This window comes from Cyprinodon tularosa, unplaced genomic scaffold (genome assembly GCF_016077235.1).
Source record: "Cyprinodon tularosa strain WSP-4 unplaced genomic scaffold, ASM1607723v1 ctg124, whole genome shotgun sequence".
In the NCBI taxonomy this organism is placed as follows: domain Eukaryota; kingdom Metazoa; phylum Chordata; class Actinopteri; order Cyprinodontiformes; family Cyprinodontidae; genus Cyprinodon; species Cyprinodon tularosa.
The window spans coordinates 647,099-673,856 of NW_024038048.1; the positions used below are offsets into that span (position 1 = coordinate 647,099).

Consider the following 26,758-nt stretch of genomic DNA (forward strand, 5'->3'; position numbering starts at 1 on the left):
TAGTTAATTTGTGTATTATCGTTTCAAATGCTTGTTGACAGCTGTCTGTCCATCTCTCCCCAAAAGGAACTTTGGGCTGAAAATACTGGTCACTGGTTAGCTTACAGCCACTTTTCTTACGCAGAGGCGGATACCCTGCAGTTAAATTGGTAAGGGGTTTGACGATTTTAGAAAAATCTTTAATAAACCGCCTATAATAACCTGCAAAACCTAAGAAGGAGCGAAGTTCTTTTAGGTTTGTAGGACTTGGCCAAGTTGTTAAAGCAGCAACTTTTTCGGGGTCCCTTTTAATGCCGCGCTGAGAGACTATGTGTCCCAAATACCTCACAGATGTCTGAACAAACCTACACTTCTCAAGTGACAGTTTTAGACCATATTCTTGGAGACGACTGAGCACATTAAGAAGACGTGTTTCATGTTCTTCGAGGGTTTCAGAAAAAACTATAAGGTCATCCAGGAAAACCAAGACTTCCTTAAGGTTTATGTCACCCATACATCTCTCCATCAGACGCTGAAAGGTACTGGGGGCGTTAGTTACACCCTGCGGCATACGGTTGAACTCGAAAAATCCCAGTGGGCATACAAAAGCTGTCTTGTGCTTATCTTCCTCCTCGACTTCAACCTGGTAGTAACCACTTTTGAGGTCAAGGACCGAAAACCATTTCGACCCAGTAAGGTCTGAAAAAGTTTCTTCCAGATTAGGAAGTGCGTAAGCATCTTTGATCGTGCTCTGATTTAGCTTCCGATAATCGACACAAAGTTGCACATCTCCATTTTTCTTCCTTACCACCACGATGGGTGAGGAGAAGGCTGACTCAGATTCGCGGATTACCCCTGCCTGTAATAGTTCCTGCAAATGAAGACGAACAGCGTCTACGTCTTGCGGTCGTATTGGGCGAGGCCTATGTTTAAAAGGGGTCTCATCGCTCAGTTTAATCCGATGCTTTACTTTACTAGTACACCCAAAATCAGTATCATGCTGTGCGAAAACCTCTGGCATAGCATTCAACTTCTGCTTAATTCGCTCTTTCCATTCAGCGGGGACTGGGGAATCTCCAAAGTTTAAATTAAGCTCAGCAGGCTGTGAACTAGGAGTTTGCTTTGACTCATCAGAGATAAGGGGATGTGATAAGATCTCTTGCATGGCATGAATTTCAGCGATTACACTGTTTCCAGGAATAACTATGTCATGTTTACTTTCATTTCGCAGGACAACAGGGAGCTTTTGTGATAGTTTCTCAGGAAGTGTAAGTAAACAGTTAGTGACCAAAACACCTCCTGGTAAGGAGGATGTATTGGGGGACTCAACTACAACCCACTTATCTGGTGTATCAATGTTCACATGAACTGACCCTTCCAAGACTTTACTTTGGCCTGCAGGAATGGTCTCAGGCCCATTTCCGGACAGTCTGACAAGACCAAGATTGCTGGTCTCTTTCTGCCTGTATCTTTTTTGTAACACCCTCAGCACCACCCTGTAACTATAGGGAAAGGCGCTGGAATCTGTTTTAGCAAGAGAAAAACTTTCAAAGAAAAGGTCAAGCGTATTAGTACCAATCAAGAGAGAAGTTTGGGTACTGGAGCGCGTGTTTGGAACAACCAATGCAAGAGAGGACACGGTTAGTTCGTGTCCAAAACTGTCCTTTGGGAAGGCGATGTCAACACATATATAGCCTGAATATGGAATATTCTGACCATTTGCAGCTTCAACTTCAAGAAGGTCATGTATGGAATGGATCTCCAAATGTGAGAGATAACTGTCATAAAACGACTGTGATACAGTTGTCACCTGTGACCCGGTATCGAGAAGGCAATTACAAGCCTGTCCGTTAATCAGTACTTCAGCAGTGTACTTAGCTCCAACTAGGCCTTTGGGTAACTTCACACTGGCTGATTTGTTGTGAAAGAGCCGTTTTCTGTTCTTTCTTGAATGTGCAGTGGGACTGATTTTAGCAGCAGCACCCATCCGCCCCTCAATGAGTGCTTCCCCTAGTTTAAAGACTGTGGTTGATTGTTTTGTTTGTCCCAAAGTAACTGTTTTGCTTTTAACTGGTTTCTCTTCTCGGCAACAAGGGATGGGTTTGTATCATTGGAGCAAGCTGAAACGATATGGCCATCTTCGACGCAGCGAAAGCAATACCAAGGCTTCGGTCTACTCTTTAAAGTTTGGACTGTCACGCTTTCTTCAGGTGCCTTAGGTTTAGTCTGTGTCCTAGCTTTGGGTGCACTAGCACTTTTCTTATTGGAGGTTGGCGGTTTTAGTTTAGCCAGATGGCTCTGCAGCTGAGCAATTTGTGCTTTTAGTTCTGTGACAAGGTCACTTTGGGGAACCACAGGTTGAACTACCTTTTGGGGTTTCAATTTTGTCAGCTGACTTTGCATCTGGGTTATCTGGGTTCACATTTCAGTGAGATTGTCTTGAACTATGGGATCAGAGAGGTCAGAGGTTACAGTAATAGCTTGGGAGGCTACTTTTGGTCGCGCAGCCAGCGAAGTGTTTTTTCATTCTGCTTTCTTTTGCAATATGCTTGTCTTCTTCAACTCTCAGCTGCAATAGTAGCTCAGTGAAAGAAGGTGGTTTATCTTTTCTTCTTTCAAGCTGGAGCTCTGCAAGTAAGGCATCATCCCAACACCCACGGCAAAACTGACGCAGAAGGTGTCGGTCTGCTTCAGCTGGGGCTGCTCCACCTCTGCTCAAAGCTTTTGAGAGGACTGTCTGCAAGCGATGCAGGTAATTTGATGGCTTTTCACCCGGGTCTTGTAGGGTGTTAAGAAATTTAGCAAAAAGCTCATCGCCATCTTCCACTGTGCCAAAAGCTGAATTTAACAGTTCAAGATAAGCCGATGGCAGTGCTGTAGGGCCCAAGGGTTTTACTACATTAGACGCAGGTGGCACAAGACTGTCTAAAATCTTCCGCGAGCACTGCAATACAGACATATCCGGATCCTGAAGTATGAGCTCGACACTGTTTCGCCATGTATCGAAATCAGCCTCATGGCTAGGACAAGGCAGTTTGCCTGAAAACTGCCTTAGCCGAAAAGAGGCACCCACCTGTGCGACCGGAGCTTCATTTCGTACTATATGCTCTACAATTACTTTTTGCACTTCAGGGTGAGTGACAAGATTCTGTGATAGGTTAGAGGCTAGATTGGGTCGAGGTTGGTTAACTGAGTCAGAGTCAGAGTTGCTTAGATAAGTTTTAGACTGCTCTGAAATTTCACTTTGGAAAAGTAGGTCATTACCTTGGGTTGGTCTGGTAACTGGGTTCATCAGGCCACTTTGTGTCTCGAGAGTAAAACTCTCAGTTTCAGGTATCCCAGAGCTGCCTGTGACTGATTGAGAGCATTTGGACAGGTGTTCATGCAGGACGGCTTCAAAGGATTTTCCACCTAATTTAGCAATTTCTTGCAGTTCACAGAAAAAACGGTGGGTGGCTTTATCTGTGACATCAGACACATACTCAGTGGACAGGGCTCTGATTCGATAAGAGATTTTGTTTGAGCTCTCAAGTACATAAGGGAGTAATGGTTCAAGCGCTGTCAAAGCAGTTCCACTCTCATACTCCACAATGGCATTCTGGTGGTAAGAAGAATGCGGGTCATCTATTTTAAAGGTTCTCATTATTTTTCCATACCTGTTTAGGAAGTCTGTTACATTTTCATCAACCTCTGTGTCAGTGATGCCACTAACAATCACGGAGTTTGGAACTTTAATGTTTTCTTTGTCAACTATATCCATTTCTCGCTGAACTTAGCCTTTTTTCCTTTTTTTTCTTTTTTTTTTTCTTTTTTTTTTGTGATCTGGGTCAGAAATACAGTTTAAGCTTCTATTTCCTACTCCTGGCTGGCTCGCCACTTTCTGTAACACTCACGATGAGTTTACAGTTGATAAAACAGATAATAAGACCAGTGCTAGGTTCGGCTATGAAAGTAGAGAAATATGTAAGTGTATTAATGACCACAGACCAGAAAATATGATTAAACTGCCGGCTTATTATTTGAAAAGAACAATATTACAAACAATACACATACAATGACACAAAATTCAATCAAAATAGTTTCCCTGTTTCTTTCAGAATAATCGGTTTGACCCCTGTTTCACATTTACACCTAATTTTAGGTATTAAGGATACTATTTATTTTAACCTAGGTTATAGTTCTATTTAAGTTCAAGATTGGTACGATTAACTATTTTATTTATAGTTTGTTCAAATTTAATCTCTTTTTTAATCAAATTTAGTTATTTAGAGTTCTTTCTAGGAAGTTAAGGGGTTTTAATTTCCTGTTTTAACTATTTCTTTTTTCTATTATAACCCAACAGACAATTTACATTCCACACAATTACAATGAATACTGAAAATGATCCAGAAAGAAAATCAATAACACACAAAAGAACCAAATCCAGCAAAAGACTGGATAACTTGTGCTTCAATCAATGTCTTTTCTCTCTGTTGATCCTGAAGGGTTAATTCTGAATCCACTGCTGTTTTTTAGCAGGAAAAAATGGGCAGGTCATACCAGTTTGGATGATTTGAAATGTCCAGCAGAGGGCGTACCTCCTGCTAGACGGCGGTTACAGGGCTCCTGGGTTACGGCTCGCCATCTTGTTTCTCAATAGTGGAATCCAATTCAGCAATCGACTTTCTCGGTCCAATCTCCAGCAGAAACTTAAAGGCCTGGTTAAATAACCAACAAAGCATACAAAAGTTCTTTTTAACTTTGCTTTCTACTAAATAAAGTAATATTTACGTCGATTTGGCTGCTGAACATTGTGTGTGTGGGGGAAAATGCTTCACCCACACCAGTCCATATATTAATTCCAAGGTTTTTTTTTCTAACATAAAAAACATAAATGCACTACTTTAGCTTCACATTTCAATGAAATACAATTGTCTTACAAAAAAAATTCTTCACAGAAAATAAAATACACTTTTTAACTCACCAAGTCCAGTTCTGTAACATAAAACACTCCCGAATTCGGTCAGGGAAAAAAAAATATATGTGGAAAGCTCCTCCTCCAAAAACGTGAAAAATATTCCAGACAGCAGGTAGTCTTTTCAATGGTCAATTTTCTCTTATTGTCTCTCTTTACCAGCACAACTCCATTAGCTTCTTCGTTCTCTCTATTCTTCTCCCTTGCTTTCTCTGCTAGCGCCAGAGAACATAGCACCCAATTGACTGGAGCTTGTCACATGGGCCACAAATCAATGTGACCCTTCAGAGTAAGACGTTTTTCTCAGATTTAACCATTTAGCTGCTGGCAAAATAAATCTCTTTTATACAGTTTTAAACAAAATAAAATATAAAATGAAATACACCATTTATAATATCTGTAATTATTATTATTAATATTTTTAACTATTTTAAAGCCTATTTATTTCCTATTTATTTATTTCGTATTTGAGCATTTTATAGCTATTTTTATGAAAAGGTTTATGTTTAATGAGGGCTATGTTTTCTTGGGTTACACAAGTAAAATCTAAATTAAAAAGCTTAAAAGATAAATGAATAACACTCCTTAGATACAAGAGGAAAAATATTTAGCAAAAAAGCAAACTTATCATTACAGAGGATGAATTGAGATGTTAAGTCATGTTCTCAGCAGTGTCTTTCTTATTTAGCTATGAATTTAACTTCCTCAGATTTAGCAGAAATTTGCATTAATTGCAAGCCTGGTTTGTTCGTTTAAGCAATTTTAAACAAAGAGAAAATCACAGTAAGGGTCAAAAGACAAAGGTTGCTTTAGAGGACGAAGGTCTTTTAAGAACATTATATTTACATTTTTCTAATTAGACATATTAGATATGGAGAGGAGGCAGGGCAACCATCAAGAAAATTATTTTTTTTTTTTATTTAATTTCCATATATTTTAATCAAAACAAGGTAAGTTTAATGAACTGTACCCTGCAACACAATACAAATATGTCAGTCAGAGAGCTAGTATTAAATGTAATGTAATCAAAACAGTACATAATATGTATTTGTTATTGTCATTATTGTTTTATTTTCAATAACAACTAAGACAACTATGAAAAAATACCAAGGTCACAAGAGATACTGCAAAGAGGAAAAATCAACTCAGCAACATCTATAAAAGTAAATAATAATAGATAATAATAATAATAACAAAACCGCTCCACTAAGGACGCCTTCACTGCTGCTTTCTACCTGAGCCCTGGCACACCAGGAGGAGAAGAACACCCACATGTGGATGATGTTCCTCAACTTCAGTTCAGCTTTCAACACCATCATCCCACAGCATCTGATGGACAGCTGGGCTTCAATACAACCCTTCCTTGGATGCTAGACTTCCTCACCAACACACCCCAGTCAGTCCGGGTCGGACAGAACACCTCTGATGTCATCATCCTAAGCACAGGCTCCTCTAAGGGCTGCATGCTTAGCCCCCTGCTGTTCACCCTGATGTCACATGACTGCGTCCCCAGGTTCACCACCAATCACATCATGAAGTTTGCAGACGACACCACAGTGGTGGGCCTCATCAGAGACGACAACGACCAGAACTACAGAGAGGAGGTGGAGCAGCTGTTGGACTGGTGCAAAGATAACAGTCTGATCCTGAACGTGGAGAAGATGAAGGAGATCATCGTGGACTTCAGGAAAAACCGGCCTAACCACGCTCCACTGGTCATCAACAGCTCAGCTGTAGAGGTGGTCAACAGCACCAAATTCCTGGGGGTGCACATCACAGACACCATCACCTGGAATGTAAACACCACCTCACTGGTCAAAAGGGCACAAAAGCGCATGTATTTTCTGGCGAGGATGAGGAGAGCCCAGCTACCCCACCCATCCTCACCACCTTCTACAGAAGCACTATAGAGAGTATTCTGACCAGCTGTCTCACTGTGTTTAGTGGAGGCTGCAGCATCGGAGACTGGAAGAAAGGGAGGAGAGTACTAAGAACAGCAGAGAAGATCATCAGGGCTTCTCTTCCCTCCATTAAAGACATTTCATCCCAGCGCTGCATGTCCCGAGCCCGTAACATCATAAATGACCCCCCACACCCCCACAATGGACTGTTCTCCCTGCTGCCCTCTGGGAAGAGACTTCGAAGCATCCAATACAGGTCAAGTAGATTCCATAACAGTTTCTTCCCCACTGCCATTAGACTGCTGAATGTTGTGTAAAATGGGTTAATTAATTTATAAAAGAAAAAAAAAAATGTTAGATTTACAGTCATATAGTTCATCTAACTTTATTTTATGTATTTCTTACTGTTTTCAAGGCTGCCCTCTAAAAAGCGAAATTGTCTGGAGCTGTTTTACATGAAATTTCTTTTTGTTTACACTTGTGTATACAAAATGACAAAATCTATTTGTTTAAGTCTAAGTCTCTAACAGTAAAACAGTATACTAAACGATTAAAGTCGATGAGAACAAGATTCCAAAACTGGGAAAGAAATTTAAAAAGAAACCAAATAGATCACGAGACTAAACACTACATAAAAATGTAACAGTACGTAGCAATACCAGCTTCCATCTGCTCCTAAATCTATAAACATTAAACAATTGAATTTAATAAACACTAGGTTAAATAATTGTTTGTCTTTTTTTATGAATGGGACTATGCTTCTATGGCTAAGGTAGGATTTTTTTGTGATTTTAGCCTTACAGCTCTGGTTATGATCTAAAGGGATGTGATATGCCTTTATATAAAGGCGATTAAGAGGAAAAATCAGTGAGATTCCTTTACCAAAGCTTCCTCAGTAAAGGCCAGCTGGGAGATAGGTCTGCACAGGACCAGAGCTCTGATAATTCAACATGATATATAAATGTGATATCATATTTTTAATGAAGAGTTTCATTCTTTAAAAGAGGAGTTAATAATAGGGATTATCAGAGCTTTGTACCAGTGCAGGAAGACTCACTGGGTCCACATCAGGTAAAAGATCCCACAAGACTTCATTAATAGTACCTCTGTTAACTGACTGATAGGACATATTATCTTAATATTAGACTCTGAAAAAATCCCAGATGACAAAACCTTTTTAAAATGTCAAACTAAAGCAAAGTTATTGGTAAAAAAAAACGCTGCAATACAAAGTAAGTAAAAGTAGTGAAAGCAAGTGAATGACTTACATTGCATTATGTGATTTTTTTTTTTTTTTTTTTTTTTGGTGTCTATATGAATGTGCCTTCGTACCATTAATGGTATTTTTCTGGCTGCCACTGCCATCCCTTGGTACAGTTGATAATGTTGCCTATCCTGTGTATTTGTCTGGCCGGCAGCCACAGTCATCAGTGGTAGTTATGCTTGTCTTTGATCATCAGCTGGGAGGGCAGAGACTCACACTTCACAGCACCTGGTTTTCTCACACCCTCTTGTATCATATACTGTACCCATCTTCCCTGCAGTCTGTTAATTTCTTCCAAACTGCTTTATCTACTGCCACATTCCAGATATCCAACCCACCGAAAAAGATGATGGACTTTTGTGCAAGCTGTTATTAGAATCCTGGAAAACTGTTCAGTCTTAGTCTTAGATGTGAAGTGGTAAGCATCGATTGTAAACAGCATGTGAATTATGATTGGTATGGGGGCTAAATTCCTATGAAAAAGTAAAAAACAAGTTTTAGTTATAATTATATTTATGCATTTGGTAAGTGTTGTATACTTAAATATGTAGAAATCTTTTTTAAGGTTTTTAGACCATGTCAAAGTGTACCGTACCAACTGTAAGTCAGCTGCCTTAAACACAAAAAAGCACCAGTGTAAATGCTAAAACAGCAGAATTTAAGCTTATCAAAAGGGAAAAGATATAAGTGAAAAGTTTTTGGGGTTTTTTCTCTTTTTTATTTACTCTTTACAAAGTGTGATAATCATCTGAACATTTAAGATTATATAGTTTTCTATTTAATTTTAAGTAGGGGACACTTGCCCTGATTCCTATTGGTGGAGTTTATGGTGAACGTTCCAATGTGTAGTCATAGAGAGGAGGGGTCTGCCAACAATTGCTGCTGCTGTGTGTTATTCACATACTAAATAATGTGGACATACTTTTTTCACACAATTCTGATGCTGTCAGTTGTTCTTTGTCAGATGGCCATGTAGAACACCTGGCAGAACAAAATAAAATTCGTAATTATTTTTGAAAATTCCAGGTACCAGTAGTTTTCATTTGGTGAAGACAAAGCATAGATTTTAATCCTGGGCATTTTTATATGAGTATCAAATCAAGTGTTGCAATAACTGCTTTGTGAGTCTAGATGCAATTGTTGGAGTTCCCAAAGAGGACACGAAAGCCTTGTTTTTTTCACTTGTTTGTAATTATAGCAAGGGAGATCCAGGTAAAAACAAAATTATCACAACCCCTGGTAAAGGATAGCAAGTGTGGATTTCCAAAAGCAGTTACCTTATAAAATGAAATAATTTCTGCTCAGAAAGCTTTATACAGGTGTGTGCTAAGGGCTTCATGTAGTTTTATTTATATATATTTTTTCAGTGTTTATAAAGACATCTGTCAAACTGTGACTCTGATTGGTAGACAGACAGACAGACAGAAAGACAGACAGGGAGATAGATAGATAGATAGATAGATAGATAGATAGATAGATAGATAGATAGATAGATAGATAGACAGACAGACAGACAGACAGACAGACAGACAGACAGACAGACAGACAGACAGACAGACAGACAGACAGACAGACAGACAGACAGACAGACAGACAGACAGACAGACAGATAGATAGATCTATCTGCATGTATGTATGGACAGGAAAATTCGTAAATACCTGGACATATTAGAACAACATGAGCAAGCAACATCTTGAGATTCTCTGATTTATCTCTAATAAATGACTGTTGTTTTTGTATGGCATGAGGCCACGCTAGAGCACACAACACTCCTTCCTCGTGTGGTATGGTCTTGCAGGCTAGCAGCTTGGGCTGAACACACCCCCCTGGAGCTGGACAGACTGTGGGAAAATCCACCCAGTGCTTAAATGCTGCAGACGCTGTGACAAGCAGCTCATTTTCTGCCTGGATTGTACGGGTGTCAACCATAATGAGCCCCTAACTGTTTCAGGGCCAGGAAACAAGTTTAGGACTAAGGTATGGACTGAGCTAAACTTGGGTTTAGGGTTAATTATGAACATGTACTTGTTAGGTTTAGGGTTAGGGTCAAAGTTAGGCTGTAGTAATCGGTTATGAATGAAAGGAAGTTAATGCAAAGGCCTCGCAAAGATAGAGAGACAGGTTTGTGTATGTTTTTGTGTATGTATACATAGATACAATTAAATTATTAATTCTAAAAAGGGACTTCTTGCTGCCCAACGAAAAAACAATGAGATATGCACACTGAGTATTCTTTGCAGCTCTAATTGCCTAATGGAAGAATAAAGCGAAGAAGCTGCAGGTTCAGAATGACATTAATAATTTGGTGTTGAGCAGCACTGTCTGCGACACTGGCGGACACATGGTCTCAGATGCATCCCTCTCACCAATGTAATTACATATGTTTTAGTCAGTGCCTATTTAGTTCGCACAGATCAAAAGCCATGGCTGACATTTTCTTAATGTGTGTGTGAGTGTGTGTCTAGCGAGGTCACCATGTCCTTTCTTCCCTTTCATTACATGCAGAGCACCTACTAGACCTCATAATTTGCTAATGTAGCATTTCAGCTTTGGGGTCAACTGAAATAAAACACTTCTCCAAACATTAAGTTTTTTGCAGGGTTGTGTATGAAAAGCATTATTAGTGTTCCATTCCAATTTGTTATTGGTAAACACCGCAAAATTGCATGAGTCAACAGCTTTTCTAAAGACCTGATTTGCATGTGTCTTCCCCTTGAAAAAAAACATCCTCCCTCCTAAATCATGTTTTAGTCTGCACCATCTGGTCCTCAGTTCAGTGTCGTATTGAGCATTGAATCGTCTCTCTCCTGCCAAGAGCGGAAGGTTTCAATTTACATCTCAGTATAAGCGCATGTAGCATTTAGCTTTAAAAACATAGTACATGGAATTATATGCTCAGCTAGATTTCATCTATCATGCTGAGTTAATGACTCTTTTAGAGATCGACCAGCATTAATCTTCAGATTTCTGATCCTTGTCTTTCAGTATTTTGTGGGAAGTGTGTTTATTTTACTCATTTTGAAATGCCAGACTACACAGGCCATAAAATTCTCTGCCACGCAGCAGTTGGAGCAAATATACCTAATGTGTATTTTTATCACGCCTTTGAAAATGGTTGGCTGCCAAGTGGCAGGATAATAAGATGTGGAACGTGCGGGTGAATTTTAAAACAATTCCAATTTTGCCCTCCTTTCCCATTATCATAATCTTCAAAGATGCTTGTCTTGTTCATTTTGCTCATGACCCTCGCAAGTAAGTCATTGAATTTCTTGAAATAACAGCAAAAAGGGGAGCCATCATTAAGATCCCCTGTGTGCATGAGTGATAGGGCAGCAGAGACTTCAGATATGAAAGGACATTCGGTTGATGGCTCTGCAAAGGATCACAACTTCACTCTTCACATGAATATAAATTGTCAAGTTTTTCTCCTTATTCTGCATTGCTGACTGACCCTAATTTTTGGTGAGTGCTGAGAGAGTCACAATGCTGATGTGGGAGCAGCTGAACAGCTTTAAACGTTCAGACACTGATTGTGATTTGGTAGCTCAAATTACCTTTGTGAAATTTAACCCCATAGCTTCAATGTGAATCATAGATGCTATCGTTATATTTTGCCTTTGTATGTAAGAATTATGGAAGCTCATTGGTAGAATTCCCTTATGACAGAAAGAAAGGCCTGATTCACACCATTTTATCATCCAGAGGGGGGAAACATTTAATTACAAAACCGAATTCATACAGCTGTCATAAACACTTCATACATTCAGCACTGCATCGTCACAATTCAGTTATCCCTCACCTTTAGTCTATTCTAGGTGGCATTTATAGTTTCCACATCGCACTATGTGGATGCACGTGCACGACTGGACGCTCTTCCTGGAAATCTCTTAGCTTGTGACCTGATTGCGTGCGAGTCAGCCAGTAAGAACCCTGTTTTTGCCAAGATTTGTACAGTATGTGACTCCCAGTATGTAGACTCCCTGTTTACATGCTGCATTTTCTGTGTTGCTAAGTGAGCATAAGGTCAGAAACAGGACTACATAACGCACTACAACTGCTTCCATATTTGGCAAGCCACCCAGATATTTATATTCTACAGAATCTTACATTTTTCCTCTCAATGCTAATTATAGTTGAGTTGCTGTTGGAATTAATTGTAAAGATAAGGCTCTATACATGTCATGGTCCACACCTGTGTCTATTTTAAGTTTATCATCCCCCGTTTTGAGTTACTTGCTGTGTTATTTAATGCCTGTGCTTTCAATTTACTTTTTGTTGGGTCATTTCTAAGTTTTCATCCAGTGATTCTGTTTTTCCCTTGCGAATCCCTGGTTTTCTTTATCAAATTCTTTTTTCGCCATCATATTCCTGCTGATTTCATCTTGCCACTTCAGTCCTTTTCTACGTCAAATCATGACAATATAATCAGCACTGGCTGAAGAGTATTATTAAGGTGCATCTTTTAATATGCTCTTCTTGGTTTTTAACAAAGTCAGCCTTAAGGGATGTGTGCATTTTTAAAGGCATTTTGCACAAATGAAACAGAAATGCTAACCTAGACATGCATGTGAAGTGTAAGTGCCATGAGCGCCAAAGTGCAACATTAATGCATTAAACATGTCCAACCAAAGCAAAACTCTAAGATTTATTTTTTTTTTATTTCTTTGGAAAGGTCTGTTTGCTTGTATTTACGAATATCAAAAGATAACTTCCAAGAAAATGTATAACCATAAGACCAAAGTTCAAAGTTAATGTTAGCAAGCAATGCAGTGTTTGTGCAAATTGTGTTTCTCTCTATTTCATCAGTCTGGTTTTATTAGTATTTTTAAGTGCAGTTATTTTATTTATCTGGCAAACCATTATTTCAATCCACTCTAGACTATAAATTTGTGTCAAAGGGTTTTAGCAATGATATTTTAATAGGCCCATAGGCATTACTTAAAGCAAATGCTGCAAATCAGAAGTGAAATTAAAATACTCAGACAGCCTCTGTAGTCCAAACTTTCTTCATGTGCTGCAAATAGAAAAACTATATATATATATATATATATATATATATATATATATATATATATATATATATATATATATATATATATATATATATATATATATATATATTATTTTTTATTTTTTATTTTTTTTACTTTTTTTGCCCCCCCCAAAAAAAACGTTGTCTATAAGTTTGACATGTTTGGAAAAATCTGGCTTTCTACCAACAGAAGTGATGGGAATACAGTTGGCCAAAGCATTTTCAGTCTTCATAAGGCTGTTGGTGGTGGATATCTCTTCTTCTTAGTTGAGTATTTTGTACTTAAAAATGAAAAAAAAAAAAAAAACTTTCGTTTTATGGACTCCACAATTTTTAGAAAATATATATGAGATCTCAGATAAATACTGACCTCCTTCCCCTTTGGCATTATGTTAGCACACAATCTAATGTTCCTGAGCAGCAGCACACTGAAAAATCTTCAGTTTTAAATAGCTGGTCCCAGGAGGATTATTAATCAAGACTCTTTCATTAGCAGACCCTGGCTGCTACTTCTCTTCTAATTCTTATTAAAGTATTAAGAATATAATTGTTTTGTTTGTTTGTTTGTTTTTACCAGTGCTCATGTTATTCAATGTTTGTTTTATTAAGAGAAGGAAAAAATGCAATTATAGAAAACCAACATAAGAAAACATTACGAAAGGAACAACATATAAGAATATATATGATATATAAGAATATATATAGTGGGGGAGTGTTGGCCTAGTGGTTAGAGGAGTGCACTTGTGCTCTGAGAAGGTGGCAAGTACCTGCTTCGATCCCCACAACCGGCTCTCTGGGTCTCTCAGCAAGATCCTTAAGCCCACACTGCTCTCCGGGCACCCCACAGTGACAGCCCGCTGCTTTCCAGGGGAATTGGTTAAATGCAGAGGTAAATTTCTTTAATGTGAGATCAATAAAGTTCAATTTCTATTTCTATTCTTTCTATTTTAATATATACAGCACACGTGATACTACAAAGCCAACATAGAAATTACCTGTTATTTTTAAGCTTGAATATTTAAAAGGCAAAGAACTTCTTAAGATAATTTTACCAATGCTCTTTTTTGTTTGCCTAAAATACAGAGTAAGAATAACTGAACCAATTTCCCTGTACAATTGAGTTGAAAAGCTGGTACGTATTATTCACAACAAAAAGTTCCAGACATCCTTTCCTTTGTTGTCAGTTAAGGGGGGCTCCTGAGACACCATGGACAGGTCACCAATATGCTTACCTAATGGGAGTTTAGAAAGCTGACCTGCATGCTTTGGACAATGGGGGGAATCCCACATTGTAAATGTTCTAAGATATGAGACCAAATTCATATTATATTTTCTTTAAGTTCTATCTGCTCTTTTACCCTTTCATCCTTTCTTTATTTGCTGTTCCTACTCCAATTTAATGACTCCCAGCGGGACAATTAGCACCCTACGTGTTTGTCTTGATTAATAAACTTAATATAGAATAGCACACTCATTTCTACTTTCGTTTCCAAACGGACTGGTATTAATTAAAATTTGCAAAGCGTGTCGTGCAAAGTGTAAATCGCCGAAGTGACAGATGCAGGTTTAGGTGAAAATGAAGAGCAGGTGTGCAGGTGCAATGAAGATTATGTGACTATGGGAGGACATCTGTTGAGCAATTGCTTCCCTGCTCTTTTTACCTTAACTTTTCATAATGGTATAATTTTGCTTGTGTTGTGAAAGTCTCAGTTAATTACAATCAAGGAATTTTCTGTCTTAGGTCTTAAAAATATAAACAGTGGGAAAGGAAAAGGCCTAAGCTGAGAGAAGGCACAACATTTAAATTCAATCTAAGATTTAACATCTAAGTTCTCAAAAATTATTTCCGTATAACAAAATATTTTTTTTGCTTTCAACACCATTATTTAAAGATAACAAAGGAAGCCTTGTAGATTTTGAAAAAGTAACCATAGAACACAATTCCCAGTCATTCTATGATTGCCTTCTTATTACAATGATGTTTGTTTAAGAGAGATTCATGTTTCAATTTATTTGATAAATAACTGTTTATTTTGTGTTTAGTTCATTCCTTTATTAAAATGATTTCAATGTAAAACACATTTATCAATATATATTTCAATGCTAAATATTAGTTTAAAGAAGGACCATAAAGGCTTCTACAAATTTCTTCCAGACAGAATGAAATAAAAACAAAGCATCTGGCTATTTTTAGTAATGTTGTTCATATTGTATGCATCATTATTAGATGTCTAACAATAGATCTGTTTCACAGGGTCAGATGACACACAGGGTATTGGCAATATTGTAGTTAAAACATTTTTTGTATTTCAAAACTAGAATGAAAGATTAATTTTTCAAAAAACTTTTTTTTAAGAATCTTTAATAAATTTAGAATAATTTCTCCCACTCTACCCAAGTCTAGACATTGTGATTTTTCACCATTGTTTTTTTTTTTTTTAAAGTGGAACTAATGCTGAAATACCTTTATTAAAAGCTTTTTTTGTGGTGCACAAATAGCAAAAAGGTTTCATATCCTGCAGTGGAGAAGAACTAAAACAGCAACAGGACATTGACAGGCGGATGGATATATTTTAATGAAAAGGATAAACTCAGCCATGGAAGGATCCAGGTTAACAGATGAAGTGAAGAGACTGAGAAAAAAAAAAAAAAAAAAAACTAAATAGACATTAGTTGATAGGAAGCAACGCTTTATACCACTCATGGGCAAGTTACTTTAAAAAGTAACTAGTTATAGTCACCAGTTACTTCTTTTTTATTTATTTTTTTACAATGAAAACCTTTGATTATTAAATTGCTTTTTAACACTTTAGTCCCAACAGTGCTGAATACAGTAGGTACAATTATTAGAAACACAGAACAGGTGAGAATCATGACAAACCGTCTCTTCAAGAACCTTTTCAGAGCAGCATTATTGGTATTTTGATTTTTTTTTTTTTTTACAATAGTTTAAAAATATAAAAGGAGGAAGAAATGTGGCAAAGGTCCAAATGTTTCACCATGGGAGCCCAGAATAAGGCATCTGTACATAGGTCACATGCTTTGCCCCTGTGCCACAGCTGTGCCCATAATATTATATTCTAAATAATAATGTTGATTCCAAAGAAATATTAAAATAGCATCTCCTGACAAAGCGTAGTTACTTATCTTTGTATGTTGCTTAACAAAAGACTACGCTGAGAGAGAAGCAGTCATCTATGCAATCAATGAAAGGGACAACTAGAGGGTTAGTTGATGCTAGGTGTGTTTGCATTTAGTTATGCTTATTAAATAATGCAAAGGTTGAGATTTGAAATTAATATTTAATATAATTTGAAAAGTAATTGTGCACCCCTGCTGTTGAATGAACTCATATTCATAAAACTTGAATATTTGTACAAGATCTCAATACACCCCTATATCTATATCTAGTTATATATTTCTAAGATATTATCTCTTCTTTGTTGGCTTTGCCTTAATATTCCATCATTTCTAAGGTAATATCAGTAGTTGGTCAGATTAAAAATAATCTTCATCTTGCACATCTATCCATTTCCTATATGCGTTTGATCTGTACAGGGTCTTGGGATCTTTATCTTGTCTTTGTGTTTTGATAGACTCATACTTATCTGGTGCTATTATGATAGAATTCCTACAACGCTTTCATTTACTGTTTGAATTACCCCAAAGACTGAAATATAAATTAATTAGCGAATATTCTTTAAGCTGAATTAATGAGCTGTGGCTACAACATGTTAAGCTATTGTGTGAAAATAAAGCGCCTCATGTCTGAGACAATTATTAGATGTCTTTACTGTAATTATCTCAGCCGTTGTGCTGTATATTGTGGGTTGTCTCTGTCATTCCTTTCACTTAAAGACGGCTTAATGCTGTCAAAATAAACCCTTTCTTAACAATACTTGCTAAATGTATCACACCAGTTTTGAAGGTGTGATGTGTAGTTTGTTTATGAAACATCAGCATTTTTTACATCTTGTAAAGCTGTCCCCCCTCAACATATTAATGATGAATTTCCAATTACTTATTCAGCACAATGACGCCCTCAATAAAGCTGGAGAGTGAGACAGGGTCAATGACGGAGCAGCTTACATTAATATTTTGAGTTCCGCTTTAGGTCCTGGTGAATAACAGTTTGCTTTATAGAACACAGCATGGGACAAAGTAACACTGTTTATTCTGCACAGTTCTACCTTGTGTTGCAGAAAACTAAAAGCAGTAGGTGGAAAAATGCAGTGCAGCACTTTAAATTGTGTCACGGTCCCATTGCGCCACAATGACAGAAATCACTGTAGCAGTACAGCAGATAAATAAAACACAAAGTTGTTAGAGCACATATCAGGTTGTAAGATTGTAATTTCACTCAATTTTCATACAGAGTAAAAGGTAACAAGCATTAAGTCCTCCTACATCTGGCAGTGGCGCATATCCAACCTGCCAGTGGTACAGCAGCAGACCTGAGAACTAACGCCACATGCTTTTCCTTCCTGCTGGGAACACTCACATCATGGCTTATTGTTTAATTCTGTCACTTATTCGCTTCATAGCTGCAATAATCTAATGCAATTTAAGCCACTTAGATTTTTCATACCACTCACATTTATGGGTTAACACTGCCTGAGTTTGCCAGGTTAAGGACCTTGCTGAAGGACATAGTCAATTTTATTCTCCTATTTATCGTCTTATCCACAGTTTCTTTTCTTATATCAGTGTTCATATCAGGGCTGCCTAATAGCTGGGTCAGAAAAAAAACTCTGCATGCCAAAAATCTATAAAATAGGTAACATATCAGCTTTAATGATATGTCAGCTTACCTCTAACTATTGTGTGATATTATTTTTGTGTATGTTTAATAAAGTGGACATATGGTATTTGTTCATTTCCAAAATTATTCTTCTCTTTCTTTCTTTGTTTTTTTATCACATTTTATCAAAGTTTAATTTTAGAAAAAAAATAAGCTGAATAAATTCAAACTTCTGCTTTTAAATTTTGATTTAATAAAAAAAAGACATTCCCCCATAAACCTATCTTTTAACATCAACTTTAGGCAATAATTGGCAATGAGTTTTTTTAAGTCATTATTTCCAGCCAGTAAAGGGTTTTTAGTCTTCTGTTTAAGATCAAACTAAACACACATATCAGTGTGATCTAACTCCAGACTTTGACGATGACACTCCAAAGTTAAGTTAATTAACTTATTTTATTTATTGTTTCAATTCTTTTCCATTTTGCTCCAGGCTTCACTTTGAAAATAGTGAAATCATGTTTCCTTTAATTCCAACAAACTGTCCAAGTCTTGGCAAAGCAGCCTCAAACTGTTAAAGGTGCTTTTTTCTATTAGATCGGCCACTTTGCTGAAGGTTCAATAGTGTTCATGTTTTCTCTCTGAAGCATGGTTAGCTGCATTATACGGCCTAATAAACAACTTTGAAACATTTTTTAAATTAGATAGATACAGTAAATAAATTAAATTAGATAAATACTGCATCAGTGCCATCGGTTCTTGAATTTTATAAGAACTATGATTTTCTGCATTTTCAACGAATTTTAGCTGAAGTTGAAAGGTTCTATTCATGTGCCACATTGATTCTAAGTCAACAGTCCATGTTTGGCCAATGAAATTGATCAAAAAATGTGGTTCATTAGTTAAATTATGGTTTAGTCAAGTTGAAAGTAGGTAAGTCTGGAAATTCTTTTTTCCCGTTGTAAATAAAGACTTCCTTTGAAAAAAGCTTTATGTTCATCTATGTTATCATTGTCTATTATAAAAAGTCTGACAAAACAGACAAGAAATAAGGAACCTGTAAAGGGAAAAATACCCTTTAATCATTTATTAAAGGTCTTTTATGTAGAGGTTAACTAAATATTCGATGCATATTTGTAGCATTTAGAATCTGAGATAGTTTGATTACTTTTTATTTGTTTACTATCTGATACCAAAAAGAACCAGAAATGCACATTTATAAAAGGAAGTGCCTTAAGCATAATTCTTTTTTGTCAATGTGAACCTTTCTGGATGGCTATAAAATGAAGCTCTTTGTTTTCACCATTTTTTTCTTCTTGTATTGACAGAACCATATAATGCACTGCATGAAAGGAAACAGTAGTGGAGTTAGAAACAAAGGCTCTCATCCCGTCCATTAAATGGTAGAGTTGTGGTTTTGCATTAACTCCCAACAAGCATTGGCAGAGAGGTTAGTTATTACCGGTAGTTAAACTATATTTGTTTGTGTGAGCTTTCATGAGCGCATTAAGACTTGATCTACACGTTTAACAGCTCTTTACCTATTTATGCAGCTAATTGATTTATAGTAGGAAACTCCATGAGCAGATATGACTTTTCATTTGCTTATTAGGAGTACATAATCAATCTACTGAACTTATGGAGCTGCTACTTATGTCTAGGATGCATTACCCTGGTGGCAACAAAAGAACAGGTAGTAGAAAACAAATTTATCTGCCCTTTAAGAAAGTAAAATTCGATAATGATCTTTTCACTATAGCTTTTTCTGGACACTTCTTCACACTTTGTTGTTTTACTACCTACATCTGTTGTCCCAGTGGTGTATCATAGCAGTGTGTCAGAGATGGAGGAGAGTATTCTGGCAGTAGAAACTCACATCGATCCACTCACCCTCAGTCCGTAACTGAAAGTGCTGACTACCAACAGAAAATGGAGACAGAAAAAAAGTCCTAACCCCTTCCTATTCTCTGCCACCCTGTAGTTATTGCAACCATCAACAGCACAGGTTACTATCTGATCCCTTGCAAAAATTTTATATCATGAAGGTATCATGAATTTTCTGCTCATTTTTTAAGTCAAATTTCTTTCTCAAATCAGATAAATTATTTTTTTCCTTCCCTGTTGAGCTTTATCTTATTCTCCTCTCCAAAAATCTATGTCATTAATCTCTTTATGTCAGTTTCTTCTAAATAATTTCATCTTTGTCCCACATACTACAACATGAACAAGCATAAAAAGCTTCTGCCCCCAAATGACCTGGTTACCTTGGTCCCCAACGATTTGTTCATTATGGAGAATCAGTCACTGGGGATTCGCCGCAGACTTGATCAGAGTCACAGCTGTTCACTGTGTTGATACTATTCACAAATGACACTTAATAACAGATGTCGAAACACTGAGCCTTGGGTTGTTTTTGGAAAAAGCTGCTCACTGCATGGTCATCTTTAAAAAGATGTTGTGCTTTTTTCTTCTAAAGACATGAAAGCCCTGCACTCTACACATCACTTCTGCACCGCCAGAAAAAACATCTCAACTTGTCATGTGTGATTTACCCGTTGACACATGATCCCATCATCTGCCATTACCTGCTGCCCTCCAAGTATGACATTATACCAGTCAGTAGACAAAAAAGTTCCAAAAATACTTTAGTTCATAAAAAACTGGAAGTAAATCACAGATCAATGATTTCGACAAAGAGACTTTGTCTGTCTAGGGGTACACTGACAGATTCTACTAACAAGATGACAGATATCAAAATAATTTAAGAATTATTATGAGTAAATTAAGAAAACATTTTTGCAGAAACAATGTCACAAATCTCAAATAGTATTTTACAGAATCTGTAATCAAACAGAATCAGAATAGTCCAGTCTGGTCTGGCCATGCAGGGTCTATTTAGGGTCATAGAAACATCCTTCATATTCATATTCTCAGTTCATCTTAAAACGTGTTTTATACCTCCACATTTTTCTTAGTGATACTTAGATTATGTCTTTATGTCTTAAGCCGAGCTTACGCTGTGTGATTTTTAATAATAATTAATAAGAACTGTATTGAGAGGAACTTGACAATAAATAACAACTTTAGTGTCATTAGCATCTAAGTGTTATCTATTTAAAGAGTAATCCTTCAGTTTTTGCATATCCTATGTATGTTATCTTTCTCTCTTTTTTGTTTCCTTTTTTTTTTTTTATTTAAAAACTCACCTTCAGGGCGTGCTTTTGTTGTGCACACAACCCAACTATGGAGGCCTTAATCCTTGACGTGCCAGACCAGGGTTAGAATCTGACCTGTTGTCCTTTTGCCGCATGTCTTTTTCCTATTAGAGGTGTATTATAACTGATAATACCTTCATGACATGTGGACTTATCAATTGCATAATGGCTTGCAAGACAAACATCCCTGTTATGATTGATATTGAGGCCTTTTACGATCATAGCCCCAACATTTTTCAGTAGCAAGAGCTTTCTATTTTCTACAAATGTATTTACTAAATTAAATTAAAGGTAATCAAACACTTTCACTCTATTGGTGAATTACTTACACTTGTCTATACATTTAGAATAAACACAGTTAAATGAGCAAACATGTTGTATAATCTTTCCATTACTCCAAAAATGAGAGATAATTTCTTTTTCATATAAGGTGCAAAAAGCTAATCATCTTAAAGGAGAATTGACAACTATTTATGTGGAGCGCAAGAACCAGCATTTGTTTGCCTTTATAATTCTCAAAATATGTTTATAGGAAGATTTTCTATTATAATAGCCTTACAGAGCAAATAGCATTACCTTAAGAAGGTGAACCGACTAGCACACTCTTATAAAAAAAAAAAACTTTTAATATGTGAAAGTAAAAGGGATTTATCTTTGAATCAATCACAGAAATCTGTAATGTTTTTGTTTTTAACAGCAAGCTGCATTTACGTATATACAAAAACCTCCTCTTCTTCCTTAGAAAGCCATTCAAACAGGATTGTTCCCTAATGTTTTCTGAGAGACATGAGTTTGCTGCCAGGAAATATTTTTCTCTATCTCTTTGATCACTTCTGCACCCGCTGAGTTTGTTGCTAAAGTGAGGAGAACTGCAGCCTGACAACCCAACAGGTATAAATTGCCTGCATTTGCTGAACTGGAAAGATTTGTTTGCATCTGCATGTATGTCGTACAATCTGCTTTTCAAATATGCAGGGGGAAAAGCTGTGAAAAACAGCTGCAAAAACTAACTTAATGAAATCTGTGAATTCTTCTACCAGTGTAAATTTTCCAGATAGTGTTTTAAACAGATGAGTTTGTTGAATATAATATTTATCCTGACTGATAAAATTATTTTCTCAATTCGGGATTTACTTTTCTACAAAATCCCACATCATTTAATTTAAGACGGCAACAACTAAAGGATATTAAATGTTATGTCTTTTAGTTTGAGAATTGATACTGAGGAGCCATAAGTAGCTGCATTGCATATTAAGTGTCCAATAAGCAAAACAGGAGCATGTTTCATGTTCAGTTTTCCATCACACTGACCTAATTTATTGAGATTTTTCATCAAAGCTGCAAGATCAATGGGCGTCATGTCTCTTGATGTAGATTGATACTTGAAAAACAGTAACTATTGTAACTAGTCTGTTTAGCATTTTCGCATGCACGTATGCTATTAGGGGTCAGAAGAGCTTCAAATCTAGTCAAGCTGAGACACGTCTGATCCACTTCTTCACTTGGCTGATGACAGCGGTATCATTAGAATAAATGAATCAGCATATTGTAGCTTTTCTGCTTCTCCGCTTCCTGCATATATGAGGAGGCGTCTGTTGGCAGAAACTTGTGCACAAGATGTAGTATTTTATTTCCCGTTTACTGACCTCTTAACACAAACACATGCATTAGAGTTATTCAGATCTAGTCCAAGTTCACACAAATGAGAGTCCCTGTTCCTAGTTAGGCAATCCTAATTAGTTAATTAGCTTGTTTACACCAGTTGCTCCCAGGGCGACTGGTGTGAGCTGGCTGTCATCTATAGCAAGAGCAGTAAAAGAGGGGAACTTGTATGAACCAATAAGGGAACAAGAATGGAAAAAGGATGTAGTAGAAAATGCTGTGGCTACTTGTTGATTAATCAAGTCGTCTCTGCATTCTGTGCTGTAATGGCTCTTCCTTACCCCCATGACCTCAGTCTCATAGCTGAACACTAGGTTAAAGGGTGACTTTCAATTATCTGAATGAGTCTAATTAATCAGCAAGAAGGTGCTCTGTAATGGAAACCAGGAACATCGCCTGCTCAACACTGTGACAGGGTGAGGCATATGGCTGGTTGTGTCACCGATTCGTGGTGACCCTCATTCCCACAGATGGTAAGGTCCAGAGTTCACGCACCAAAGCTTACCATCACTGTCACACTAATTATCAAACATTGTCGCTAATATTTTCTTCTTTGCTGTACATAATCCAAGTGACATGGGTATATTATTTGAATAGATCGGGACTTTTATTGACCTACCTTTACTTTAAGAAGATGATCTTATCTCTTACTATACAATCTTTATTTTAAAATCCAAGATTTACAGTATGTGCATAAATTGATGTTTTGGTTTTGTTTGTTTCATTGTAATGTGGATTTTTGATCCATACAGAATTGACCTGAGTTCTGGTAACACTCCAACTGACTGGAACATTCAATAAATATTCAGTTAAAGCATAAGATAAATTATTAAGTTTATATTTGCTCTTTATGGCACAAAGTTATGTAGTTACAATGTTAAATGGTTTTACATATAGCAGAAGATTTTCCATTCCAATCAAAAAGATTTTAAGGAATGATGGTATTTACTTTGTTTAAAAAAAAAAATAAAAAGAATCCTGTTACATTTAATTTATTCCATTGCCTTATTTTTTTGGCTGTGCAGTGGGTAGCACTGCTGCCTTGCAGCAAGAAGGTTCTGGGTTCAATTCCCAGGCAGGGGTCTTTCTGTATGGAGTTTGCACGTTCTCCCTGTGCATGCGTGGGTTCTCCCCGGGTACTCCGGCTTCCTCCAACATTCCAAAAACATGACTGTTAGGTTAATTGGCTCCTCTAAATTTTCCTTAGGTGTGAATGGTTCTTTTTCTCTGTTTTGCGCTGTGATGGACTGGTGATCTGTCCAGGGTGCCCATTGACAGCTGGAGATAAGCTTGGGATAAGCATGAAGGAAGATGGATGGATCCTTTATTTTTACATCAGAGCCCTTTCTGGGGGGGGTGGGGGGCTGAATACTGTTGCATGTTACTAAATGCTAATTGTACACACACATGACATACTTAGTAAATGCTTATAAAATAAAACTAAATTATGTTTTCTTAGTATAGCAAATTTGTGGATAATTGACACACGCTACCACCTGACCACTAAAATCATTTGTGATGGCAGACTAGAAGCGATCTTTGAGTGCAGCTATTATTAACTGAACTAGAAGCCTAGGTGTGAAGTACAAACTGCACCAAGGAGAATCTAAACTCCCTTTCCCATCATACAGCAGCATGTGGTCAGTCATCCCGTGGACATAAAATGCAGCCATGCTGCTGCTTGTTATGCTCACATCTTTCCTTATTTAATTTGCTAAGTTTATACGATATTATGAAAGTTATTTTTGCTGCAATGTATTTGTAGAAACTAATTAATAGTATATTTGTGATCAATTGCTGCGGTTCATTTCTTCTGAATCGTATACTTTTAAACAATCTAGAGCTGTATATAAGAAGTACTGAAAATATGGAAGAGAAGAGCGACTACAATTCTTCACTTACTACTTCTTACTGTTAGCAGTAGACATATTATATTTTCCCAATTTAATGTGTAATTTTTTTTTTCTGTAAACATGTGGATTTGGACTGGATGCAGGAATGACAACATGGTGATAAAAAGGTCTGTTAATGTGTTTAGCTCCTTCAGGAATAACCAATGATGTGTTTCTTTTTTTTTTTTGATCAATCAACTGGTTTTGAATTGAACCATGTAAAATTGAAGGACAAGATATTTTTCACATCTCAATGCAAATCCCCCATTTTTTTTTTTTTTACAGCCAGAGCTTTAAAGTGTTATTATTGCTCAGAAAACTTCCTTTCACTTATGTTCTTTAAGATGACCCCGGTGATGTTTGTTCAAGTGCTGTAAAACTCCAGCTCACATCTTGCTGGGTAAATATACGTAAGTGATCAGCTGTAACTTCTGATCTGGGTCAGCATTCAGGTTTTAGCGCTACCCTCTGTCTTGGTCATGCCACTCCCACCTGTTCCTTTATATAAGCTTACGCTTGGCTCTTCTTTTTGGTTTGCTGAACAGCAGCTCTGATCTGTAGAATAAAAACTTTATTATTCAAGCGGGGTTTTGTGAGGTTGTTGAAAAGATAGCAGTCAGCAGTCAGAATGTTCCATTTTGACTGATTTTACAGTTGCGTAGGTAAGCAGGATGAACTTTTTTCAGAATAAATACAGCATCCGACTATTTTAAATTAGCACCTTTTTTATCTTGTTAGGATTGTGGATTTTTTTGGAGGAAGCTACCTATATAAGAATTTTATTCTTAGTTTCCAAAATTAAGAAGGACGTGCATGTTGATGTTCACTGCTGATAAGCTTTCGTACACTTTAATCTTCCTGCCTTGAACTGAGAATTTCCAGAGATATAACGTAATAAAATAATTAAGCTGGTATAATAAAATGCCTACACATGCAGTTTTCAGAAAGGTTGAAGAGTTTTATTGAATCTGTCTCTCTCAAATGTAAGTCAAATATAAGGATAGAACTCATTAGGGCCCAGTATTATATTAGAAAAGAAGTTATTAAACTCTCACAACAATTAGTGGTTTCATTGGGTGATACAATGGTTCTCAGATGTAAAATTTTCTTCTCAGAGGAGCTTTAGACTACCTTCTGTGAGGTATAGCACAGTCCGCGTTGTAACAGCTTAATTAGTCTGCGCTCTGATTTTGTGAGTTCACTTACTTGCACAATGTAGAAACATGAGGAAATGCACATGAGACAACATAATGACATGCAAATGTAAATCTATGTCGAGAGCTTTGTTTGGTGTGTGTGTTTCCGCTGCTTAGATGTATGAGGTGTGGGTTTAAGTTACTGGGAAAAATGTGGGCGTTGATGGAGCATTCATATTGGCAGTGGACTCTGGCAGGTCTCCCTCTTTAAGCTAAAATGTTTGCACTTGACTAAAAGCAGAACACCCACACGCTGACAAGCCTTTCATAACTACCTTAGTGTTACACAAGTTGAATGCAAAATGCCAACAGCTTTGCTGCATTTCTATTCCGAATTTGTTCCCTTTTTATATTTTATGAATATTGACAAAAATAGACTATTTCAGAAGCAAAGTTCGACAAGTGATCCTTTAAGGTTACAGTTATTGTCAGATCCATTGGCTTTCTATTCAGCACCGTTGCATTGTGTTTTGCTTAATTGACTATGAACCTGCTGGTCTATATCCAGCTTGTTTTCAGCAGAAGCCAGACCTCACAAATGAGTCTGGGGGGAAATAAAACGAGCTACTGAATTTGCCAATTCCCATGCATATCAGGGTATCCCATTTATGATGAAGGCGCAATGATGAACTTAGACAGACTTAGACATAAAAGACAGCAGGAGAAGAAGAAAATAAAACATTCAGGACAACAAGGCTTACTAATTGCTGCATTACTTTTTTACTCAGTGTTTACTGGTAGCTCTGGAGAGGCTCTTTGCGTGCTGATTTGTAATAACTGGTGTTAATAAGTGTGTTATTCCTTTTATACTGCTAAACCTAGAATCAACTGACAACATCCAAAGAAGAGAATGCTTACAAACAGAAAGTACAGGTGTAACTCAATAAATAGTTTAATTTTTGAGTTCATCACCCAGACTGC

The 26,758-nt window shown here is 36.9% G+C and overlaps 1 protein-coding gene across 1 annotated transcript in view; it reads left to right on the plus strand.

Moving 5' to 3' along the window:
* Positions 1-26,758, plus strand: part of iglon5 (IgLON family member 5) — a 184,077-nt gene that overhangs the window by 53,102 nt on the left and 104,217 nt on the right. The gene's annotated exons all lie outside the window — the stretch shown is intronic.